Source organism: Sphaeramia orbicularis, chromosome 14 (assembly GCF_902148855.1).
Source record: "Sphaeramia orbicularis chromosome 14, fSphaOr1.1, whole genome shotgun sequence".
Lineage (NCBI taxonomy): Eukaryota > Metazoa > Chordata > Actinopteri > Kurtiformes > Apogonidae > Sphaeramia > Sphaeramia orbicularis.
Genome location: NC_043970.1, coordinates 3,706,059 through 3,726,041, shown reverse-complemented (window position 1 = coordinate 3,726,041; position 19,983 = coordinate 3,706,059). Strand labels below are relative to the sequence as shown.

General features: G+C 40.7%; 1 long non-coding RNA gene across 1 annotated transcript; it reads right to left on the bottom strand.

The window, feature by feature from the left end:
* Positions 1-12,626: 12,626 nt before the first annotated feature.
* On the bottom strand, positions 12,627-14,131 carry LOC115432680 (uncharacterized). The gene is made up of 3 exons (XR_003937228.1): positions 14,077-14,131; positions 13,194-13,493; positions 12,627-12,683 (listed from the first exon to the last, which is right to left on the bottom strand). It is a non-coding gene; the product is annotated as an uncharacterized LOC115432680 (long non-coding RNA).
* Positions 14,132-19,983: the final 5,852 nt, after the last annotated feature.

Genomic DNA, 19,983 nt, shown 5'->3' with positions numbered 1-19,983 from the left:
CAAATGTTCCTAATTTTATTTGAGTATTTTGAGGTATTTTACTTTTTTTCATATACACACATATATTCACATGTATTCTGGATGCTGACTCATATACTATAAAGGGAACATCAGTGCTAGAACTTTCCAGTTGAAGGAAATTGAATCATATGTTGTAGATGAAGATGAAGCTGTAAGCAGCAGAAAGGCAACGGCAACACAGAGAAAGAGAGACGCCCACCCTGGAAGGAGAGTCCAGGACCAGACCCACAACCACCACCAAGTCCACAATCAGACCCACAACCACCACCAAGTCCACAACCAGACCCTGAATCACCACCAAGTTTTGAACCAGACCCTGAAACACCACCAAGTCCAGATACAGACCCATAACCACCACCAAGTCCAGAACCAGACCCTGAACCACCACCAAGTCCTCAACCAGACCCTGAACCACACACCAAGTCCACAACCAGACCCTGAACCACCACCAAGTCCACAACCAGACCCTGAACCACCGCCGAGTCCTGAACCAGACCCTGATCCACCACCAAGTCCACAACCAGACCCTGAACCACCACCAAGTCCACAACCAGACCCTGAACCACCACCGAGTCCACAACCAGACCCTGAACCACCACCGAGTCCTGAACCAGACCCTGAACCACCACCAAGTCCAGATCCAGACCCTGAACCACCACCAAGTCCACAACCAGACCCTGAACCACCGCCAAGTCCACAACCAGACCCTGAACCACCACCAAGTCCACAACCAGACCCTGAACCACCACCGAGTCCACAACCAGACCCACAACCACCACCAAGTCCACAACCAGACCCTGAACCACCACCAAGTCCACAACCAGACCCACAACCACCACCGAGTCCACAACCAGACCCACAACCACCACCAAGTCCACAACCAGACCCTGAACCACCACCAAGTCCACAACCAGACCCACAACCACCACCAAGTCCACAACCAGACCCTGAACCACCACCAAGTCCACAACCAGACCCTGAACCACCACCAAGTCCACAACCAGACCCACAACCACCACCGAGTCCACAACCAGACCCTGAACCACCACCAAGTCCAGATCCAGACCCTGAACCACATCTGTCCAGGTTCCATTAGTACCTGATTAGATGCTCCACAGGTGCATGAGTTCATAATTCTATTCTATAAAGTAAGTGTACAGTCAGTCACATGTTTTTTATTCGGGTTGTCAGTGTGATCGTCTATAACTGAACTGTCCAGTGTGTTGTGTCTGAAAAGCACATTCTGTAATTTATGCAGGACTTTAAATAAAGGTGCACTTTTTAGCAACAAATTTTGGTCAAAATGTTGGACTTCTAGATGGGCAATGTTCTCTGTTTGTTCTCACCATCATTGATCTGACACCCACCATAACTCTAAAGACAAGCCTGTCCTGCTATTCCTTCGATCAAAACCTCTGTCTTCTTTGTTTGATGATATGATTCCAAAGTAGTTGTACAGTGCACCTTTAATAATAAATACTCATTTCTTGAAAAATATAACTCACTGATGAAGAAGTGTGTTTCAGACAAAAGAGGTCAGGACGAAGAAAACAAAAATGGGAGAACTCCAAATTAAATAAAGAAATTCAAAAATTAAAGTTTTTGCTGACAAAGAAAACAATCGCTGTAAGAAAATACCAAAATCACCTCCAGAGACTGTCACATGTGTCTGATTCCCCTTGTTCAAAAACGCAGAAACAAACAGGAAGACCTAAACTTCCTGCAGAGGTTCAAAGAACTCTGTTTATTCATGATGTGCTGATAGAGAATATGACAGAAATACCAAGAAACTAAAGAAGAGTGAATGCATCATATGATATCACGAATTGAGTCAGGAGATACTAAAAATCATTTCTACATTTTTAAATGTTTTTAAAGGTTTCAGAGTCAGACAGAAATGTTTTTGTTGTTGGTTTGAACTATGGGGGGGCAACTCTGTTATTCATGTCAACTGTTAACATCAATGTCAACTCTGTTTAAGGTTTTGCTTTAAAAAATGATTATCAGACATGTTTTATTATTAACAAACTTTTTACAAGCTGTGTCCGAACTACCATTCTTCCTAAATTAAATTTCAAAGTATTTAATTCATTTTTACAGATATGTTTACAGAAAATGCACACCCTCGCGGCAACATGTGAATTAAATGTGTTGATATTTTTACTCCAAAACAAAAAGTTCTTATCTAATCAGACCAAAAATTTACTTAAAGCTCTACCTACCGATGTGGCATTTCTCACAGCACTTAGTAAAAGTTTGAACATGAACAACCCGCCTCCCTCCAAAGCCCCACCCCCTTCCTGCTGCCTGAGCTCTGAGGCTCCTCCTACTCTCATCTGATGCGCGATGGAAATGGAGGAGGAAGCAGAGGTGGAGGTCCGGTCCGTTTTGGTGTGTCCGCGGACCCCTCCCTCAGTAATCAGATGCGTCATCCACCTGCCGCGGGCCTGCGGCTCCTGTTCCATCAGTAGACCTGGTCTGTGCAGTACTGGGTCAGGGTCTTCACTGCAGTGCCCAGGGGATGGGCGCGCGCACTGTGAACGCGCGGCCTCTGCAAATTTTCTGTGGACATTTGAAGTTTCATAGTCCATACAGTTATCATCCTACATCATCTTACATGTGTGACACCATGTACATGTACCTGTATGAGTCCCACCGTCAGAAAAGCTGAGCTTTATGCAGACCTGTTCAGTCCAGTACAGCTGACTTCCGGACTTTTATCTCCATCCTTCATTCATCAGACTCCCGTTTGTTCCCCTCAGTTGTCGTTTCTGTTCATAAATCCGTTTTTTCCTTCCACATGTGCATGTCAGTTCTATCCAAACACATCCTAGACAGTAGACTGTGGTCAGTGGTCAGTAGACTGTGGTCAGTGACAGCAGGAGCAGCGCGAGTGAAGCATCAGATTCAGAGGGACACATATCGGATGTGAGACGGCGATAATGGATCGGATGCGATAATGGATCGGATGCTGGACGGCCGTAATGGATGATTGACAGGAGGCTCAGCCAGGTTCGGCCAATTATTTTATTCGGACCGACTAAAATGATTGGTCAGACTTTTATTAGAAATATATGAGAATTAAACATTTTTGAGTTTCAATACCTGGTGGATTTCTTTTACATTTTAGTTTGACACACACTTATTAGGAGCATTTTAAGATGACAAAAGAAAAGTGTAAAAATGCCACATCATACGGTATAGCTTTAATGGATTTAGAGACAAAATATGTATGAGGAAAAACAATCTTTTAAATTGTTTGACATTTGTTAATTTTATGTATTCTACCCTATTTGTCTGCAACAGAGTTGACAGATTTTTCTGCAACTACATTGTTTTTCATATTAATAGTTTTAAATGTTACAGGTTTAAGCTCAGCAAATACTGGAAAAGTTGCATCTAAAGTGTGTTCTATGAAATACATAAGTTTAATGAAAAAAAAAAAACAAAAAAAAAAAACACTCTCAATTTTTGTTTTCTGTCTCCATGTGAAATGCACCCGCAATTCTGAAATGAGCCAGATACTTACAAGTGACTGTAATGAATCAGTCTTTTTTTCCAGATCTCCATGATTCACATGGATGTCCTATTTTAAAGTGAAAACGGTGAAGTTTGCACCACTGCATACAGGTGACCTATTGTCCCTGCAGTGTATTTGATCTTTAGTATGAACTGCTGATAATCCGACTCAAATAGCTGATTTGCATCATAACAGAGTTTACTGCAGGTACAGCTGCACTTTTACGTAGTAATACGGGTGGTGTGTGGTTGAGGTAATGTAGTGCCTAAGGAAAGGGCTGTTGGACAACAATGCACAGCGTCAAAATATTCAAAATATAACGTACACTCAAACGAATATACATTTTTTTAAGATGAGACTTCTTTTAGGTGGTTAAAATACTTCGATACATCCTAAACCGCAGAAAAATTAGTACCACATGCTGGTAAAATAGCTAGTGACTGGTAGAGTTGGTCCCCTCATCCTTAAAAAAACAACTTTAATTTATTACGTGGCAAGTAAAATATAAACAATCACTAATTTCTCCATTTAGCAGTGGATAAAATGTGAATTTTGTGCCCAGCTTCCCAGCAACTTCTAACCATATGCTTGACATTACTGGTGTTTAGCACAGCGACACACGGGGCTAGCGTTAGCTTGTGGTCAACAAAGTAGCTTCAGCCAGAGTAACGTCATCAGTTTCAAACAGTTCCTGTAACCTTACCGTTTTGAACCACCATGTCCTTCTGTGGTGAATCCACTGTATCTCATTCCTTTATGTCCTCTGTCCTCTTCTGGTGCTTGACCTCAGGTGCAGATCTCAGTAAACCGTTCTCAACAGCTCCTTCCGTGTCCTGCTGGCTGTGATTGGCTGGCAGCGGCAGGGTCAAAGGTTATCGCCATTCCTCGGCTAGCGATTGGTGCAAGGCTGAAACTTAAATTTCAGAATGCACGCCTTTCAAACAAACCTATTTTCAATATGTTGTTGTATTTTGCATACATCTGTCATTTGCAGTGATAAGTACATTTACTTTAGAACTGTACTTAAATAAATCTTTGAGGTACGGTACTCTACTTGAGTATGCTATCTGTACATGTTGCAGGAAAATGTCATACTTCACTATATTTTTTGATGACTTTAGTTAAAAGATGTTTCGCAGATGCTACATCTAAAGAAGAGGATTAGGGCCACTGAAAAAAAGGGTGTAATTTTTAAAATTATTCTGAGAAAAAAGTCAGAATTCTGAGAAAAATCAGAAATTCTGAGATTAAAGTCTTTAATTTCAGAATTCTGACTTTTTTGTCAGAATAATAATAATAAAATAAATCCAAATCAGCCATGTCTATAATTGATCAACCCGTAGTATAAATAAATATACTATATAAAATATACATGTAAAAATATGCAGAATTTACTTTTAGTTGTACTTTTGCTACTAATCACTTTTGATTCAAATAGTACAATAAATATAAATCAATCCATCAATCTTTATTTGTATAGCTCCAAGTCATAACAAATGTTAACTCAAGACACTTTACAAAAGAGCAGGCAGAAGACCTGAGTCTTCATATACATATATACATACATACACAGGGTGGGGAAGCAAAATTTACAATAAACATTTAGTTGTTTTTTCTCAGCAGACACTACGTCAATTGTTTTGAAACCAAACATATACTGATGTCATAATCATACCTAACACTATTATCCATACCTTTTCAGAAATTTTTGCCCATATGAGTAATCAAGAAAGCAAACGTCAAAGAGTGTGTGATTTGCTGAATGCACTCAACACACAAAAGGAGATTTCAAAAATATTTGGAGTGTCCATAAAGACTGTTTATAATGGAAAGAAGAGAATGACTATGAGCAAAACTATTACGAGAAAGTCTGGAAGATACTATGAAAGAAGAATGGGAGAAGTTGTCACCCGAATATCTGAAGAACACTTGCGCAAGTTTCAGGAAGCGTGTGAAGGCAGTTATTGAGAAAGAAGGAGGACACATAGAATAAAAACATTTTCTATTATGGACATTTTCTTGTGGCAAATAAATTCTCATGACTTTCAATAAACTAATTGGTCATACACTGTCTTTCAATCCCTGCCTCAAAATATTGTACATTTTGCTTCCCCACCCTGTATATATGTGTATATATATATATATATATATATATATATATATATATGTATATATATGTGTGTGTGTGTGTGTGTGTGTGTGTATATATATATATATATATATATATATATATATATATATATATATATATATATATATATATATATATATATATATATATATATATATAATTTTTATTTATTTATTTATTTTTATCATAGAGTGGACTGAAATAATGCCATGACTGTGGACATTGCTTTTACATTGCATCTAATAATTGCGCTATGTTTATATTGTACATATTCTTTTCCGTTGATTTGTATTTTAGTTAGTGCAGTCAAACTATTAACATTTTTAATCAGATTAATCACAGGGTTGCTGTGGAATAATTTTGATTGATCAGGATTAAATATCATTCATTTTTAATCTATATTAATTGCATTTCATTTTGCATGAGCAAGGAGACTCAAGAAAGAAGGAAATATTTCTGCACTTGATGTGTTTATTAAACACCTTCAGCACTTTCAACAAAACAACTGTATACAACTATTCCACCTTGGGTTTTTTTTGTACTCATATTTCCAACCAGAGAGCCAACGCTGTTTATCATCTTCCATCTTTATGGGTTGGTTCTGCTGTCTAACATTCCAAAATCATTTTCCAGATATTGCTTTCAGAATGTTCTTCCTCTTTTGCCATGTAACTTTGTAGAAAATGTTTTATAAAAATGTTCTGTATTCTGAGACCTTAATAACATCCTGAAAACATTTTCCAAATGTTGCTTTGAGAATGTTCTAACTATGTTATCATGTTACATTGAGGGAACATTTTTTTAAAAGAACATTCTATAATCTGTTATGTAAACAATGTCCCCAAAACCTCCTCAGAATGTTACAGACGACATGTTCTACCTTTGTTCACATATCACATCATAGGAACATTCTGGAAAAAAAACATTCTATAATCTGAGGCCTTAATAGCATCCCAAAATTATTTTCAAAATGTTGTTTTCAAAATATTGTTCCTCTGTTGACATATAACTTTGTAGAAATGTTTTATAAAAAACGTTCTGTATTGTGAGGCCTTAATAACATCCTGAAAACATTTTCCAAATGTGCCTTTGAGAATGTCCTAACTATGTTATCATGTTATATTAAGGGAATATTAAAAAAAAAAAAAAAAAAAATAACATTCTATAATCTGTTATGTAAACAATGTCCCCAAAACCTCCTCAGAATGTTACAGACAACATGTTCTACCTTTGTTCACATATCACATCACAGGAACGTTAGGGAAAAACTTTATGCCATCTGGGGCCTTAATAATATCTCCAAATCATTTTCCAGATGTTGCTTTCAGAATGTTCTCTCTTTGATATCATGTAACATTGTGGGAACCTGTCATAAAAAATGTCCTGTAATCTGAGGCCTAAATTACATCTTTAAAACATTTTTTGAATGTTGCTAGGAGAGTGTTCTTCATTTGTTACCAGTTAACATTGTAGGAACGTTTTATAGTAGAATATTCTAGAATCTGTTTCCTAAAGAATATCCCCAAAACATCCACAGAATCTTGGACCTAAAATGTTATTCCTCTGTTAACAGTTAACATTATAGGAACATTACATTAAATGAGAAATATTCTTAAAATGTCCTTTTAACATTAATTGACAATGTTTTGTTGAAACCCTGAACACAACTTGTAGTCAATGTTTGCCAAAGTTGTAGGAATGTTCCCTCCTAGCTGGTTTATATGTATTTCTATCTGGTTTACTACTGGTTAGCTGGTTTATTATTTATATATATTTTTATCTGGTTTGCTGCTGGTTAGCTGTTTTTTTTGTTTTGGTTTTTTTTCCCCTTTTTTTGCTATCTGGTTTATATATGTTTCTATCTGCTTTACTGCTGGTTAGCTGGTTTATATATGTTTCTATCTGGTTTATATATGTTTCTATTTTGTTTACATATGTTTCTATCTGGTTTACTGCTGCTAAGCTGGTTTATTTATATATGTTCCTATTTTGTTTACTGCTGCTAAGCTGGTTTATTTATATATATTTCTATCTGATTTACTGCTGGTTAGCTGGTTTATTTTTTTCTTTTCCTTTTTTTTTTTTTTTTGCTTCTCTCTGGTTTACTGCTGGTTAGCTGGTTACCTCTGCCAGGAGGTATTGTGATCACTTTGCTTTGCGTGTTTGTTGTTAGCAGGATAACTCAAAAAGTTATGAACAGATTTTCATGAAATTTTCAGGAAATGTTGATACTGGCACAAGGAAGAAATTATTAAAATTTGGTGGTGATTGGGGGTGGGGGGTACAGATCTGTCTTGACAGAGGTCTGCGCTGTCCAACTGCTTTCCTAGTTTATATATGTGTCTGTCTGGTTTACTGCTGGCTGCTTTGCGCATCTCCTCTTTGTGACCCCCCCACCACCCCCATATATATATATATATATATATATATATATATATATATATATATATATATATATATATATATATATATATATATATATATATATGTACACACACACACACACACACACACACAAAAGCACAGTGACAGACTGAATAAAAACTCCAAACTCTAGTAGAACTCTGGTTTCAAACTACAGGAACAGTCCAGGAAAAGTGGTGAATTCATCCATATGAAGGATTTCCAAGTGTTTGCAGCTGCTGTCAGAGCAGAGTTCATGTGTGAGTGTGAACCAAAGTGTTGAACAGCTCCTCTGCTGTCCTTTGAGTCAGGACTGAACAGGTCTGAGTCCAAGTCCAAGAAGAACCAGAACCACGGAAACACAAACACACTGAACATTCAGACCGGACCAGGACTCCAGGACCAGAACTGGGACTGGGACACAAACAACACACACACACAACTATTCTGAAGGATGGACGTGGACGTAGACGTGGACTGTGGACGTGGACGTTGCTGTGGTGGTGTATCTCATCCTGTGTTCCGTGCCTTCAGTCTGCAGCGCCCCCTATTGGCCTGGAACAAACATGTCATCATCATGTGCTGCTGTCACTCATGTGTGTGTGAGTCCATGTAAAGTCCATTCAATCAGTGAATCAAATCCACCTGATCAGTGAAATAATGCTGACATGGGACGGCTCTGAAAGCACACAGACGTTCAGTCTCAGTGTTTGTCTGGGACTTTTCCTGGTGGACTGGAACAGACAGGAGGTGGATTTACTAAATCCAGGACTTGGACTCCACAGACTGGAGTTCCCATCCTCAGTCCTTCCAGGTTGGAGCTTTAGACCATCACATCACCTGAGTCATGTGATCTCATCTGTGGACATTTTCCAGATGAAACCCAGCCCAGTTCAACCAGTAAAACCATTAAACACACACATGAAGGGCATTTGTGTTTGATGGTGGAAAAGCACCATGAGCCTCTGAAACCTGCACAAACACATGTGTCAAATATTGGAGGTAAACCCAGTTTGGCAGAAGCGTCCCATGTCAGCACTGAAGTGTGTTAGTGTGTTGAATAAACGCAGAAAACTCCAAACTCACTTGTTTCTCCAGGCATTTGAACGGCACTAGATAAAGAATTGTTATATGACCAACTTATTATTTTAAATTTAGACCTTTTTATGACTGTAATTTTATCTGTGTTCTTATTTGTATTATATTCTCTTTTGTGAAGCACTTTGTGACTTGTCTTGTCTGTGAAAGGTGCTGTAGAAATAAACTTTGCTGGTTTGAATAAAGCTGTGAACTGACCCGACAGTAAATGTAGAGGGAGATGGTCCCCATGATCTGGAGGAAGACCACCAGCACCACCCTGATGATCAGATTTGTCACCAAGTCTGAAACACAACAACAACAACCATCAAGTCTGGGCTCCAAATGGGAAAATGGAAAATTAAGCAGAGAATGGGTTTAAATCCAAAGGAATATTAGTGTCAGATCGACTTCAAACACTGTCTGCACATGACAATACATGGACTGGACAGGTTCTATCAGTGGAACATTTACACAACTATTGGATAAATGGACACAAAACAACATATATGTGTTAGAACACACCATCATATACCTGGAAAACAGCAGCAAACCAACACTGTGGTCATTAGTTTAACAATTAATCTGATTCAAATCTGGAACATTGAACACATTTAATCTGAGGCAGATCATTTCTAACCCAGTGGTGTCAGGCCCAACAAACCCCGCCCCCTCACACCTATTGGAGCTTATTCTACACCCTTGTGTCGTGATAATGTTCATGAAGTTGAATAAATAAATGCACAGTATGTTTTCAGGACTTTTGTCTGTTTTGATATTATTTCAAAGTCACAGACTCGAACCTTCACCCCCAGAGCTCAACATTTAACCCACAGCAACTTTAATCACATTCATTTATTACAACAACTTCATTTGTTTTCTCACAATAAGTTTATTAGAAATGATGAAGTTTTGATGGATGTTTTTTTTTTTTTTTTTACTGATTTCCCGATCCTTTATAACGGTGGAGTACCACAATGTTAGAGAAATGGGGGAAAAAATGGAAATTATTGACCCAAAATGTGAAAAAATACATGAGCCTTAGATTTATGTCAGAGTGATGGAGAACACAAGCCTCTATATATGAGTCAAGTTTGAAGTAAATTAAAACAAAACTGATGTTGTTATAAACATTTGAAATTTCACCCATTATAAGTAAATGGGAAAAAATGATTTTTAAAAATTCATAAAACATGTGAACTTTGACCTACTTTTCCCAAAAGGTAACCACATCTATTCTGGGTCACTGGTAATCTATAAACCCAATTAGGACTGAATTCAAACAATAGTTTTACTGATAAAGTGTAAACAAACAAACAAACAAACTGAGCCAAAAACAATAGCCCTTGCCTTCCCTTTGGGGGGCGGGGTCATAATTGTAGCCCAGTGTATTCAGTCTGCAGAAAACCTGCACCAATGGGACATACTTTCATCCTGAGGATGTTTGTTCTGAGCTCAGTGGGATTCTGAGTCTGAGTTCAGACTGAAGTCACATTTGTGTCTGAGGCTCCGTTCAGATGCAGGTAAACGAGGCCCAAATCCCATTTATCTGCCCATATGTGACCTGGATCTGATCTATTACAGACAGTTTGAACAGCACTAATCTGACCCAGACCACTTTTATATGTGATCCTAAATCTGATATGTATGTGATCAATTTTTATAGTTAGTTTAGTGTTTACCGTCTGGAACTCCAGTGCAAATATACGTCTGTAAAAGCCTCAAAAACAGACTGATCCATTAGAAACTCAACTTTCACTGTTTCACATCTGTGTTCCAACATGTTTTCATCTGATCATTTTCCAGCTTTCATGTCCTTTCCACTCACACTCATATTTTTACAAACTGCTGTTTTATTTCTCCATTACCTCTCAGTTCTGTCTAAACCACCTTGATTGACAGGTTGGAGTCGGACTGGTTTATTGAAACTATGAGTTGAGTTCTGAGCTGAAGTTCAATCCAATCCATTTTTATTGATAAAGCACAAATTTAACCCTTAAAGACCCAAACGTCCACTGACAACCAAAACCATCTACTGAACTAAACTGTTTCATTCCTGTTGATCCACTAATCCTATCAATACATGTCAATAATTGGTGTAAAATACAGTTCTTCATCTTTTCATGGTCATCAGATATGACCCATTTGGACGTTCATAGGCTCCGTAGTTACTGTGGAAACGGCGTCAACTTTTCCAACACTGATTCACCAGTAAAACCCATGGAGTTGGATCAATGACAGTGGATGGACACACTGGGTTTATGTTCGTATTTTGCAGAAAAAGTCACTTTTTCTTCAGTTTTCTCTGTTTCTGATATAAAAACCCTCAACTTTAATCTGAGCTTTTATGAACGTCTACATGATCAATAAATTAAATACAGGAAAATACCTGATGTTCACTGAAAAAACACAAAATACAGAGGCTTATGTCATGATAAATTGTGATCAATCACTTCAGAAAACTTAAATATATAGAAAACCATATTCTGGAAGTGCCACTACAGTAACACTGGGTCTTTATGGGTTAAATAAACACAAAGGTTTCCACAGCGCTGTACAGTAAAAGAAACACAATAAGAAGATCAAATACTAAGATAAAAACACAGTGAAACATCCTAAATCAATAGTCTGTCCACCCCAGATCAAATATCCGTGCACATCAAATCAACAACCTACGCGGTGTGAAAAGCCAAAGAACAGAGGTGGGTTTAAAGAAGAGTTTGAAAATGAGGCAGACAGTTGAATTCAAAGTGTTGGTTGATGTTGTTGAAGTGGACTCGTCCTATTGGACAGATTTGACACCATGTGTCCAACTGTGTTGGTCCAGACCTCCATCTGCTGCAGCTCATAGACTGACTGATACCAGTGGACCCCCTCTAGACCCTGGACATGTGGACCACACACACACATGTACAGATGCACCTTGAACTGTGGACACTAACTGGGCTTCACATTCAACTGGATGGACTGGGTTTAAACCTGGGTTTAAACTCAACTGTGCTTTGAACTGAGCTCAGATTAAAGGAGTGTTTGTTGGTTCAGCCCAGTCTCTGACAGGTTCAACTGGACCAGGTTTACCTGATCTCAGTTCTACCAACGTGGTTCTGCTCACACCTGTTCACTCTGCTCACTGGGAACGTTGTGGAACATGGTCATGTGACTGTTACTGATGCATTGTGGGTGTTTTGTGTGTGTTTGTCCTGGTGTTACCTCCGACAGTGAGATAGAGGGTGGGGCTCTGAGACGACGAGAAGCTGTGGTTATAAACGTCCACGTGATAAACACATGTGTAGTTCCCTCGGTGGGCGTAGCCCATGGAAGACAACAGGAAGTGGGCGGAGTGATTGACAGCTGGCAGGGTGAGGTTCAGCGGCTTCTTGGTGTCAGAGATCAGCTGGAAGGAGCCTCCTGGGTACTGTGGTCGGACGGAGCATGTGATGGTGAAGTCGGAGTCGACGAGCACCCAGAACCCCTGCTGGTAGACCCCAAAGACCCCGTCAGACAGGGAGATGTTGGGCTGAGGCAGCAGATCTGTCCACACACAGAGACATGATTGGACCAAGCAGCACACATGAGCACAAACAAGCAGTCAGAGAATCCATCCTCCTCAGAGACACAGATGGATCTGATCCACAGGAGTTTGGGATGGGATGAACACTGACCAATGAAAACATGGAGGAATGGGTCATTTACACCACAGCTGACCTTCAAAGGCATTATGGGTAAAAAATGACAAACATGTGGTGGTTTTACAGTCTCACATGTCAACATTTGGTCCTTTTGTCCTAAATGAGACTAATGTGAAATATGTTTGTGTTTTCAGCCTCATCTGGTCCAAATGAAGACGTTCATTTGGGATCTGGACGTTACAAAGGTCAAAGGTCAATATTTGACACATTTTACAGAAAAAAAAAAATGAACTGAGACAAAATAATCAACTGATGAAATGAACAGATTCATTAGATGTAACTTTAAACATCAGAGTCAGAACCATCTGGTCACTGAGAATTCAGTTCAGACACAGTTTGTGTCCATTTGTACCTGAACACACCACCTCCACACCAGATGAGTCTGTATAAGAATCATATAGTCCAACACAGTCCCTCAGTCCAGATGTCAGCTTTACACAAGGAACTGAGACCAACCACACACGTCTGTCTGCAGAATCATCTGTTCTGTTGACTGAAACAGCTGATCCACAGTCCAGATACTGACACACAGCAGATCCAGACTTAAGGTCCCAGTCTCCATCATAGTCTTGTACTGGTCTCCACTGTCCCTGGTGTTGGATCTCCAAAGTACCAGCACAGTGGCTCGGCTGTCCCACCATCCTGACACCACCTGGTTGTGAGCAGAGACACAAAGACAGGAGGACTGGTTCAGCTGTTTAGAAAATGTTTGGACTGTCATCCAAGAGACGAAGAGAGACGAAACGTTTTCAAAAGAGCTGAAGCAGTCCAGTAGAACCGAGAAGAACCATGACCTGGACAAATGAGAACCTACACAGACAAAGAAAGGAGTCCAAGAAAGGTAAGATAAGATAAGATAAGATAAGATAAGATAAGATAAGATAAGATAAGATAAGATAAGATAAGATAAGATAAGATAAGATAAGATGGTGAACTTCCACAGCTGACAACAGCAAATACAACAATAAAGTGCAGGGAAGATAATCTGAAAATATACACTTACGAAACATGAAAAATCTGCTATTTTTGTAAGTATTTATATAAATTTAGATTTAAATGTAAGTATTATATTCATGTTTACATTATATTTGCACATGGTGTGATATGGGGGGGGGGGGGGTCCTGTGAACTGTTCTGTATTCTGATGGCTGTGGGAAGGAATGACCTGTGTGATCCCTCATTCTCTCATTGGACGTGTAAAAGTCTGTCATATGAAAGCCACGCCCCCTTGGTACCTGAACAGGTGAGTCCAACAGCTGTTCCAGGTGAGCAGGTCTTCCCAGCTGAGCTGGACCTTCTACAGTCCAGGACAGCAGACTCATTTCCTTCACACTGGAGCTCACTGGTCCAGACTGGAGCCTCCCCCTCTCCATAGAGCGCCCCCTGGAGGAGCCCAGGAGCCCCACAGCCCAGCTCCCGACAGACCACCTGGGTATCATTCAGGTCCAAATCCTCTTCACACACTGAGAACCAGGACTGGTTGGACCGGACCTCCAGTCTGCCTGAACACAGACTGGAACCATGGACCAGTCTGACAGAGTCTGTGGACCCACAACAACACACGGACATGTTTAAAGACACAAAAGCCCCTGGACAGACGGGAGTGTGAGGGTGGACTCTTTCAAAGCCTCCTGTCAGTCATTAGTGACACAGGAACTAAATAGGACTCATGGACCAGTTCAACCAGAGACACAACGTCCTCAAAGAAAACAGCAGAACAAAGAACACACCAATAAAAGGCCCTTTAGTGTTGAATGTGGAGCTGAAGGACACAGTGAGTGTGTGCTGTTGTTGAACTGGATTCCAACAGAGGGTGCTGTCTACATTCAGACTGGACTCAAACAGGCCTCAGGTCCACTCTGTGGATCCTCAGTCACAGGTTAGAGTTAGTTTAACATCAGCGCTGGTGGACACACAGTCATTCTGAAGTCAGACTGAACATTCAATATGTGTGAGTGGGGTCTGTTCAAAGGCAGTGGGTTTGATGCACACACACAATCCCAGTGGTCAGTGAATGCACCATAATGCAGTGTGTTTGATCAGTGACCTGTGCACTGGTTCATCTCAGACAACCGGAAACATGTGGCTCATGTCAAACATCTGCATTAAAGGAGATGGTTTCGTGTCAGTGATGTTTCCATGGTGTCCTCAGAGTCCAGCAGACCCACATAGAGCTGGAAAAAGAGCACATGGACCAACACAAAGTCCTGTTCAAACAAATGGACTCAGTCCTTCTGAGCTGTTCAACAGCCTGTTGGAAAGCAGAGTCATGTGACCACATTCATGGACTGGAACTGAATTCAGCTGCATGTGTTTGATGTTTCAGTCCAACTGTCCAATGTGTGGACCTGGTCTGACTGGGTTTGGTTTGACACAGCTCAGATAAAACACACCTGAATGGACTCATGGACGAACTCTGACAGAATCAGGACCATCATCAGTAGACTTACCTGAACAGGTGAGAGACAGGACAGGGCCAATAGAGTCATGGAAGGGAGGCTTTGTTTTCACACAGTCCATCAGTGCAGATGTAGAGAGAAGACAGGTCCAGCTGATGAACCACCTAGAACCAGATGAACCATATGAACCACGTCTCCCAGAAACAGCAGATCCACAGTCCAGTCGACGACATATGACATCTGCTGCCTTCAGGGTCCAGGGGTCATATTCAACGTATCTCCATTCTCCATGATGTTTGATCTGTACCTCACCGTTACAGCGACTGGCTCCTCCCACCAGTCTGACATCATCAGGGTCTGATCAAATACAAATGACAGATAAATGAGAGCAAAGTGAGTGAACTGATAGAAGCTGCTGTCAATCAAAGCTCCACCTGTGCAGGTAAGGTCCACAGCTGTTCCAGATGAGCAGGTCTGTGACTCTGAGCTTCCACAGTCCAGCAGAGCAGACTCATGGCCTTCACACTGGAACGTCTGCACCACAGGAGCCTCCACTGCTCCATAGAGTGCCCCCTGGAGGAGCCCAGGAGCCCCACAGCCCAGCTCCATACAGACCACCTGGGCACCATGAAGGTCCAAGTGTCCTTCACACACTGAGGACCAGGACCTGGACTGGTTAGACCGGACCTCCAGTCTGCCTGAACACACACTGGACCCATGGACCAGTCTGACAGAGTCTGTGGACACAGATGGAAGAAGACTGGAATCAAACTACAGTCTGAAGTGGACTCTAAGGGACTCTAGTGGACTGGAGTAGACCAGGGTCTGGGGGCTTGGACTATATAGTGGATTTTAATGGACTGTAGTGGACTCACATTCACATGTTAGTGTTAGTTTCTTCTGTGTGACATGATGTCCATCAGTTGTTTAATACTGTTTTCTTTTGTTTTTTCTCTTTTGTTCAGACAAGGTATAGTTTTTAGATGTTACCTGCTTGACAGTTTCGACTGTGACTCCAGTCTTCCTCAGAAGTGTCATCCCACGTGCTGCTGACGTGTCATTTATCAGCTGGTCTGCTCGATGGTCCAATCAGAGCCCGTCGAGCTGACTGCACCTCCTCTGCTTTGAGTGGTCTCTAGAGGAGGGAATCCCAGGTGTGCGAGAGGGTGTATGCCCCCTCGTCCCGATTGATGGTGTCGCTCGCCAATGCTCGACGGGCTCTGATTGGTCCGTCGAGCCGACCAGCTGATAAATGACACGTCAGCAGCACGTTGGATGACACTTCTGAGGAAGACTGGAGTCACAGTCGAAACTGTCAGGCAGGTAACATCTAAAAACTATACCTTGTCTAAACAAAAGAAAAAAAGAAAACAGTATTATTACATAAACAGAAGACAAAATGAATGTCATTAGCCTCATCAGTTGTTTGTTTGTGGACATGGATATTATTGATTGATTGACTGTATTGATCAGTTTGTATGAGTTCACATTAAATCTGAGTTGAAGTCGTGGACCGACCAGGATCTGAGAGTCCACAGAGTCTGGAGCCCATAGTGACAGTGTAAGGTTTAGGGTTCAGTGTTAATGCTCTTACCTGAACAACTCAGCTCCAGGAATGAAGAGGAACGTGTCTGAGATCTAAAACAGTCCCTCAGTTCAGATTCAGCACAGTTTGGACTGATCCTCCAACTATCTATATGTGAACGAGTGGATCTGCGTCTCTCTGAAACTGCAGATCCACAGTCCAGTTCTGCACAAACTCTGTTTCCAAACCTCCTGCACCAGTTTGACCCATCCACTGGTTTCCAGTTTCCATCCTGTTGTTTCATCTCCAGGTCACCATGACAACGACTGGCTCCTCCCACCAACCTCAAGTGGATAGAGTCTGTAGAAATAAGACAGACCAGTCAGAGTCCAGTCCAGAACCACAACACCCCATCTGGACCACATGGACTGGATTATTGACCACATATAGTTTCCATGTGTGAACAGTGTTTTCAGTCCCACTGACAGATTTTCTGTCCAAACAGACTCAGTTCATCCCTCATTCATTCAGTCAGTGAATTGAATGGCTCAGTCTGCTCCTGTTTGTCAGTGTTTCCTTCACTTGTGGATCTTTAAAGCCACACTTGTCCAAATGTCAGGAACAGGAGCTGAGCGTGCTCAGTGGAGCTTCTGTAAACCCATCATTCCTGAATCCTCTGCATTGGCTCCAGTTTGTTCAGATGAAAACCACCTGCACCAGGATGTTCAGCTTCAACCCATTTCACATCCCTCCTTTATGCATTTCTTACCTGTTGAAGTGCTGTTGTTTTCAGACAGGAGCCCTGCAGGAAAAACACAAAGGACAGCCATGAAAACAGGACAATATTGGGATTAGAAATCAAACATGTCTACATTAGGAACCAAACAGGAAACTGAGGCTGATCAGGTTGGATCCAAATCTGTCTGAACTGTGTTTGTGCTTTGACTTTGACAAACGGCGTCTAAATACCAAAGCAGCACATGTGACACAGATGAAGGTTCAAATACAAATACATGACATGATTGAACAGCAGTAGATGAACAACGACAAGATGAAACTGACACATTGAGTTGGATCAGTATCAGTCAAACTGGAGGAATCATTAATTAATCACCTGAAATGGACCCAGACTTGATTAAACTGATTATTGTTCAGTTTGTGTTTGATGGTTGAATTCTAAAAACACTGAAGCAGAACTGATCTGGACTTATTCAACTCATATTTGGATCATTTGAACCCAGATGTTGAGTTGAACAGGTTCTGTCAGTGGATTGTGTAACAGCAGCTGATGGACAGACCGTGGAACCAATCAGAGAGCTGGAATCAGCAGCTGCTGTGACAAACAGGAAGTGGATCAGTAAAGGTGCTTCAGACTCTTTATGTACTGGTGTGTGTTGAGAGGAAACACAACATGTATGTGTTTGATCCTGATCCATAAATCCAACACAGACGAGTTAAAGACAGAACCTGAGGCTGATGAAAGCACAACACACATGTTCACTGGTTTATCACATGGTATCTATGACAGAAGGCAGTAATGGACACAGTCAGCAGCTCCTCCTTCTAAATCAGCTCTGACACTGTCACTGTTGGAACAGACAGGATTCATCAAACCAACAATATTTGACTGGATTCACACTGATCTGAGTTTGAGCCTCAGGTACCATCATGACAGTCACATGACCATCAACACACACTAGGACTGAGTTCAAACACACACACATGACACCAAGGCAGTAGGTTTGATTCTGACATTGGTGTGGACTCTAAAGTGCTCCAAGGCAGCACTCCTGAAAGTTGATATTTTTTTGCATTTGCGATCATAATTTCAAGTCGTGAAGAGCCGATCAAACAACCAAACAATCAGAGTCAGAAAAAAAATTCAGTCATTGACAAGTTTATGAAGTATATGTGAATATTTAAAGACAATACAAGAATTTAATGCATTCTGCAAAGTTGTTCTAATGATGAACATATGCATCATTATTGAACTGCACCTGTGAATTTACAGCCTCTCCTCCTCCTCCTCCTCCTCCTCTCTACTCTCTGTCTCCTGACATAAATATGTTGATGCATGACAAATGAACAGATTCTAGATACACTGATCATACCGTTTGATGGTTCAGTTACTGTCTGAACAAAAAAGGCTTTTAGTTTCAGTTATTACATGTCATTTATTCCCCAAAAATATGGATAAAATCATGTCTAGAATCACACCTAGAATCTGAGGTTTTTTTGTATTTTCTTCACAAATTTTCTTTGTGTTTTTTATAGAATGGCTCTCGTCTACAGAAATACATGAAAATAATAGGTAAAAAATAACTTTTAAGAAGTGTATCTGTTTGGCATTAGTGTCTTTAATTCAGTATCTGTGTTGAGCCTCTACAGTTCTATGCCCTTGAACTAACTTACACTTTGACTCCTATAGAAGTGTCTTACAACCAGTTTTCTTTTCTTTAACATCCTTTACAAACTAATTACCAAGCACACACGCACACACGCACGCAGGCAAACACACACATGTACAACTGTAAATGTAAATGACACCTCTGGTATTCAAATCCGTCTAGCTGACGTGACCCAGACAGAACAAATGCAAACATACTGAAAACTTGTGCTAGCGGTCCAACTGTGCAAGTAGCAGGTTCCTTTGACAAGTAGATGGACTGAAAGCGGGGACGACCAATCACATGTACGTTAGCAAAATCACAGAGCCAATTGGAGTGATATTTATGTTAGAGGCGGGACTTCTAGCAGAGACTGACTGTTAACCCTTTGTGTGCCATAATCACTGACTAAACACTACGGACAGCAGTTGGACTGATAGTGAGTACACAGTAGTGGATGGACATTGGTAGGGACGTGTCCCTGGTGTCCCTACGCAGTTCTACGCCCCTGCATGACACATCTGTGACCAAGAGGACACAACCTCAAACAAACACACACACAAACACACACACAAACACACACACACACAAACACATATACACATAGGGTGCAATTTGTCAAAAACAGAGGGGGAGGGGTGTTTTTTTTTGTTTTTTTTTTATCATGAAAACCCAAACAGTCAACAGGTCTAATTGTTTTTGTAGTTAACAGTAGACCCTACTACATGTCCAACAGTTGAACATTCATCTTTAATGCCAGTGTTGAAGGACATGCAGATGGTTGAACTCACCCTTAAATGTCCATGTACCGTTATCGACACTCCAGCTCTA